General features: G+C 38.3%; 1 long non-coding RNA gene across 1 annotated transcript; it reads right to left on the bottom strand.

The window, feature by feature from the left end:
• Positions 1-422: 422 nt before the first annotated feature.
• On the bottom strand, positions 423-6,481 carry LOC118561132. Its single transcript, XR_004929789.1, has 3 exons — positions 6,428-6,481; positions 5,824-5,901; positions 423-442 (listed from the first exon to the last, which is right to left on the bottom strand). It is a non-coding gene; the product is annotated as an uncharacterized LOC118561132 (long non-coding RNA).
• Positions 6,482-7,300: the final 819 nt, after the last annotated feature.

Below are 7,300 nucleotides of genomic sequence, written 5' to 3'. Positions count from 1 at the left end.
TCGTTCTGTTAAGGAGTTAGACAGAACGGACCCACACGCAACCACTCTGAAAAAAGGTTTCTTTTAATTAGGGCAGGAAAAGGATTAAACACAACGGGGAATGCGGTAACCCGGAATAGGGAGCGCTGGAACGTGGACGGGGACGCGGAGCGGGAGGATTAACCCAGGTGACCAGGGAGCGACTGACAAAAGAGACCCAGAGGAGGAAGGCACCGACCGGCGAACACCCAGCCGCGGAGTTGAGGATGAGCCGCAGTGGCAGCGTCCGGGAGGGGAGGATTGGTCGCAGACCCAGCTGGCTGAAGATCAGCGAGGTGAGCAACTCAGGACTAATGCAGCAGACGATCCGGTGAGGAGTGTTGAGAAAGGCCGGGTTTTTATCTTGAGCTTGATGAAGATGAAGACCAGGTGTGCAGGTGGCAGAGGGTGGTGGTAGGAGGAGCTATGGTTCCAGAACGCAGAGAGAGAGAGAGCCATAGGGAGGGAAGAGACACGAGGGGGAACACAAGACCAAAACAAACAACAGAAAATATTAGAACGAACTGAAGGAAAGCAGAACACTCACCCCCGCTGAGCTGCCACCGTAACAAAAACCCTTTTCAAAGAACTGTGAACTCTGAAAAACTGATTGGGCAAATTGATTAAGTATTTTTCTTTAGTTTTTGATTTGATATTGGATAGATCAAATAATATCAAGTTAGAGTTTGAATACTTGGAAAATGTCTAAGTTTTATGATATTGTAGGACATGAGGACCAAAGCAGCAGAGAAATGTGATGCTTTGACCGGACTGTAGTATCTAGTGGAACTTTAGGGAGTTGAGGAGAAAATCGCATAAATTAGACACCAAGTGAATATACTGAGTCTAGGATGAATTTGTAAAAATACTGCAATATTTTAGCGATGATTTAAATGAACAAATACATTTTTGATCAGTGGTAAACTAAGTGCCTCATGGTCCTAAATGCTATAACGAAAAATTACCAAGGAAAATCGTATTTTAGTCAATTCATATTAATTCAAAAACCTGTAGACCAAAGACTAGTACAATTATTCTATATTAAATTCAAAACATGTTGATTTATACTGCTGTTGTAAGAAAGCTCAACTATTTCTGGGCTTTGTAAGCCCCTCATGTTTAAGGATATTAACAGAAACTGCTTTGTAAGCTGGCAAAAAAAATGTTTTAGCTAAAAGATGCAAATGAGCAACTGTCAAGCACAGCATTCTATATAATTATTGACAGATGTGTAAGAAATTAAACTGAATGCTTCAAATGAATTCAGAGTTGCTGGAAACAAATTTTTTTTACTGCAAATGCAGAGTGTAAGGAATGTGGAAAAAAGGTATTGATACCATTTCTTTCTTTTTCATCAATGTATTTGCTTGTTTTTTAGTTGAGTTGTACAGCACATGCAATGAAGTTGAAAAAGTTTTCAAATTATTTGTCAAGATCTTATTTAGTGACAAGAAGCAATGCTTTAATTGAAGACTTAGGCTGGTTCAGAATGAAGTAACAGTATACAGTATTTTGTTGTCACTGGAAAGCAAACATAGACCATTATGTCATTTATTTGTCACATTTGAAGCAGGTCGATGACTGCACTTTCCAGGTAAGTAAATATCCTAATTATATTTTCCGGGGTAAATAAGTGTGTTTCTTCACAACTGCAGACATCCTGAACCTATTTAAGACAAACAATAAAGATTTGTCATCTCTCCTTTTATACCTCTTTCTTTACTTTCTTCCTGTGTTGTAAACTGTAACAAGTAGCAAACATAGTAGAAAACCAGGTCTGAAATAAAACAATGGCAGGAGTAGACACTCTATCCCCGAAGGCTGTCTCTTGGACTGAACTCAGGTCCATGCGCATGGCAGCAAAACCTTACTCAAGACTTCATATAATGACATCCTTTTTGAGAAGGATGTTAAGAGTAAAGGTCAGCAGTGAAAAGTCAACCTTAAATGCTGGAAATATTTCATTGCAGTGATTTGGCCAAATACTGCAATAATGTTTTACCTTAAAATCTAGCGAACATAACATTTTCCTATGTTTAGGACAGTGCTAAAACTATTCAGGATGAAAACATCACAACCTCATCATTCTTTGAACCCAACAAGCAAGTGTAAAAATAAAAATCTTTTATTTTGGCTATTTGTCGTTATTTAAACTACGTCCTCAACAACAACAATGGTACTGAAAATGTATAACACCTCAGTATTTACTAGAGGTGTAAACATTAACCTAACAAGATAAAAAAAACTTTCAGGTTCATGAGAATGAGAAGATTTTAACAAATCTTTTGGGAATATTAGGAATCTACATTTGAAGGTTTAAATAATGACAAAACTACAAAATAGTATGCAATTCATGTAGAAAATAACCTGAGGAATGTCTAGATTAAGTATTAAGAACTTTGAACAAGAACCGTACGACTGCAAATCAAACTCGCTATAAACTGTGGCATTGTACTTCAGTGGTAGATGGTAACTTTAGTCATATGTGGCTAACTGTTAGTCAGTTGGGATATTATTGCAGTGATCACAATCCATTTAAGTCTTTTCTGACTTTTGTTACTGTCTCGCTACTGAACACCTGAAATTGTAACACAAACAAATTAAAACTAGTGGAGACTTCTTCAATGTTTTTTTTCATCCAAGTTTTTCACTCAAGTTTTACTTTGTGTCTCACAACAAAATAAGAGTTTGAGACATATATATGGGGGTCAACCTTCAAGCAATCATCATATTATGATAGTTGCTTTGACCAACATAGCACTTGGCACTAGAGCACTTGGAAAGTCATATATCACTTAAACAAGAAATATCTTTGTGGTTAACATGATGGAATCTTTTAACATAAGATCTCATTACAACTTCCTGTGGTGCTTGTAGTGATGCAGGTCAAATACTATGTAGGTAAACAAGAAGATGACATCAGGTTTTAACAGTATTTTATTTCAGTTCTCTTCTAATCTTAAAACGTTCCTTTTTGACAAAGCTTATAGTTAGAGTGGCTCATGTTACCCTGAGCTACCTCTATAGTTATGCTGCTATAGGCTTATTCCAAAAAAAGTAAAAAACAAAGCAACTGGACTTGTTTTTCGTAGCTGAAGACGTTTCCATTCCTCTACAGGAAGCTTTCTCAATTCAAAAGGTCTGGGTATAATGCTATAGGCTTAAGCTACTGGAGGACATCAGGGCCCATTTTTCTCACTCTACTGAGTTCTACTGTTCTCCCGTTTTGCATTGCTTGTTGTCATTTCAGCTTTTAACTTTTTGTTCTCTCTTTTTTTTCTTCATAGTAGGTACAGCTGGTCTGGCGTTCTGTTAACTGTGACATCATCCAGGGAAGACAGATCACTCGCTATTACCATCTAATGTAGAACAGATTACTGGATCAATGTGTGCTTCTGTGCTTGTTTGTCTCTCTTGTTGGGTCTCTGCTCTGTCTTCTCTAACTCCCAGTCGGTCGAGGCAGATGACCTGTCATACTGTGCCCGGTTCTGCTGAAGGTTTTTCCTTTCCGTTAATGGGGAGTTTTTCTTTCCACTGTCGCATCATGCTTGCTCAGTATGAGGAATTGCTGCAAAGTCATGGACAATGCAGACGACTCTCCCTGTGGCTCTATGCTTCTCCAGGAGTAAATGCTGCTTGTCGGGACTTTGATGCAATCAACTGGTTCCCTTATATAGGACATTTTTGACCAATCTGTATATTCTGACCCAATCTGTATAATATGATTCAATTTGATTTTGTAAAGTGCCTTGAGATGACATGTTTCATGAATTGGCGCTATATAAATAAAATTTAATTGAATTAAATTGAATTTTAATTGAATCATCTTCAGCGATCATATGTCCAGTACGCCTGTGTCAGCTCAACTTTCTTGATGATTTATCCAAAGTCCCCTGATTACGCTTCTGTTGTGGGATTCTTGAGTATTAATTGGTACAGTAATTAAAGTTATGAAACTGGAATCTATCTTCTTCTACATGAATTTGGGTTCTTTTATTTCCCCTACATCTGACATAAATGAGCTGGGATGTTTTGTGCGTCGGATATTTAATGGAGCGGAAGAACTATATATTCTAGTGTAAAAGTGCGGAAAGCCTGAGTTCCTTTAAATCAAGACTAAAAACACATTTGTTTAGGATTGGCTTTGACTGTTTTACTGAAACATCATTAGTTCAACTTTGTAGTCCAACTGTTTTTAATGTTTGCTTTTAGTTTCTTTTTTCCCATGTTCTATTTTGTTTCTACATTTTATTCCTACTTGCATTTATTCTGTTTTTCCCCTATACTTTAATCATGTAAAGCACTTTGCATTGTCTCTGTACTGAAATGTGCTATACAAATAAATTTGCCTTGCATTGCCTTGCCTAGTGCGAGAGGCTTTTAGCTGTGTGCAGGACATTATAAGTATGAAATATTTGTTTCAAGGAACCAGAAGACTCAATAGATACTGTTACTTTTGGAATTCTAAACACACAAAGACTAAATTGGGCACAGAGATTGTAACAAGAAACCACAGGCTCCACAGGAACACTGCATTTGCAAATGGAGCAGACACAGTTTTTCCAACGGGATTTTCTCCAAATCCTTCAATTGGATTTCTCCCTCCCGCAAGGTGAAGGAGCTGCCTTCTTTCCAGGCCAATATCTTCGAGCAAACACTTGCGTCAGCTGTTTATGTTTGCCAATACATTATGACTATGAATATTTTACAGGGAAACAGAGCATGTTTTTCCTGAGGAAGTAGTGTTCTCAATCAATTCAAGCTCCTTCACTAAGCAGCATACAGTATATTGCAAACATTTTTATACCCCTTTACCTTTTTCACATTTTATAATTTTAAAACCACAAACCTCAGTATATTTAATTAGGGTTGCATCTGAAAGACTAAAAAAACAACTGAAGGAAATTTTTCTTCAAAAGAGGGTTATAAATTAACATCTAACGTCTTTTGTGCATATGTAAAATTGAGTGCAACCAATTGTCCTTAGAAGTTACCTAATAAACCGCTTAAGCCCTAAGAGGCTTAAGATGTTTGAAATTAAAATGTTGAAATTAAAAACCTGATATAAATCAAATACAGCCCCACAGTTACAAAGTCTAAATGCAAACTTCTGGTATATGTGTAAAGAGAAGACATTAACGGGTATTTTTCCAGTGGAACCACTGTTGTAACTGGTGCTATGTCTGATTTATTTGTAATCAAACAAAGACAAAAATCACTTATTTTTTAAAAAGAATTTCAAAACAAACATTGCAAAACATCCTCAAAATCTATTTGAAAACCGAAGCGAAGCCTCAGATTTTATAGATCCACATTTGGACTGAAGAAGTTTAAGAATATCTGCCCACAAAGGTTTTAGTGGGCAGTGTGTCAAGCAGGACTGTGATTTTGACACAACTTTGCCAAAAGGGATTCTTGTTAGTGTTATGGATATTGGTTTGGATGGTGCTTATTCTAAAAATTTTTGAATCAAACCCCCTCGCCTGCCTTGATTTTACTTTGTTGGCCTGGAGAAGCTGCTTCTTTGTCTTAGGGCAGAAGCAACCTTGTGGTTCACAGACCTTGAGGAGGAGGCTGACAGGCAGGTGGCGTATACACCTCATTTTCTTCTGCACAAGCATTATTGTGGAAACTTAAAGATATATGCTGAAGACTAAATTTAACTGTGTATCTAAATGTGATCTAAAAAAAACAGTTGACAAATATGACTGACTTTCAATAAGCTTAGGAACACAAAGTTAACACTAAGTGTGTCACATCATGCTTATTTTGTAGCCACGATGGTATGCAGAATAAACTTCTCACCTTGAAGAAGATAAAGGCTCAACTGAAGTGATGGAATGCAGGATTCTTTCTGTGCCAGATGGTCCTGCATCCTCCTGGCTGTAGAAATATAGAAATAGGTTAGTTCATTGCTTTTTCTCATAGCGCTCCACCATACCTGTTGAGCTATCTTCCTAGTCAAACCTCTCTGGATTATATATTTTTCAGCTCCAACTAGCAGACAGCTGGTGGCTGCCGGTCATCAGCCTGAGTGTTCTCCTCTGTTGTACCTCAACCCCCAGAATCATTTTATGATTCATCTGCTTCTTCTCGGGATTTTGTCTGACAGGTTTATGTCTTCCTTTCTCAAAGGTACCCGCTGGCTCTATTCCTGGTTTCCACGTCAAGCTCCTTGGTTTCATGGTCTAATCCTCCTGAGCAATAACCTCCTAGAAAGTCTGTCTCTGGATCTTAACCATTGAGCTACCTCTGTCTCTGGTGTGCACCTTGTCTGCTCTTTAGCTCCACCAACGCACAAAAGCCTATCCTTTGGCTCTGACTGCTCCTACCCTGGCACGTTTCTACATACTCACAGTAAGCAACCTGCTCCAGATTCACCATCACTACCATCAGTTTAACTACTCACCAACATTCTGTTCTTCTAGTCAGAGCCGAATCCTGTTTCCAGTCAGAACCTTCCTGGACAAACTCAAACCCACTTTAGCGTCAATAAACTCTTTCACTTTGAATGTTATTGAACAAACATCATCATGAAGACCTAGGAACGAAACACAAAAGTCAGGGATAAAGCTGTGGAGAAGTTAAAAGCAGGGTTAGGTTATAAAACATCTTGAACATCTGACATAAAACTCTTAAGTCCATCAACTGAAGGAGTATGAACCAGTTTTTAACTTACCCAGGTATGACTATTGTTAATTTAATCGTACTGGCCTAATCCTGCTTAGATCTGAAGGCCCATTTTTACCCCGGTTTAAGATTTGACAGTAAATGAGAAAAAACATTGATCAAAACATTGTTATATGCATATTTAATTCATTAGGAATTCCGAATGGAGACAAAGGTTTACATTACCATTGTACCTACGCCCTTCTCCTCGGTATTGTACCTTTTGTCAGATCTATGTTTTGCAAAGACATCCTTTTCATAAACTTAGTGCTCCTCCCGCTAAACTCAGGAGGAGGGGTGGTTTCAGATTTGGAGGCTATCTGTTTCTCAAACAAAGAGGCTGCTCTTCCCAGTAAGGGGTCAAGCCAAATGACCTAACAGCCATAAAACCCAGATGCATGTTACTTTACCCAAAAAGGGAGACAAAAACCATGCATTCTCAGTTCTTCCATATGTTATGCAATAACGCCATGATGAATAATTTATCTCAGATTGAATTCTGAACTGTGGTATGGGGAAGGCAACAGGAATTCTGTCCTGCTGCAACATGAGACCCTTAAGGCTTGGACGGCCCTTTTTCCCACCAGGGGTCCTACTGAGAACCCTCCTTACA

This window comes from Fundulus heteroclitus, unplaced genomic scaffold, assembly GCF_011125445.2.
Source record: "Fundulus heteroclitus isolate FHET01 unplaced genomic scaffold, MU-UCD_Fhet_4.1 scaffold_564, whole genome shotgun sequence".
Taxonomy (NCBI): domain Eukaryota; kingdom Metazoa; phylum Chordata; class Actinopteri; order Cyprinodontiformes; family Fundulidae; genus Fundulus; species Fundulus heteroclitus.
This window is presented reverse-complemented; position numbering and strand designations above follow the sequence as displayed.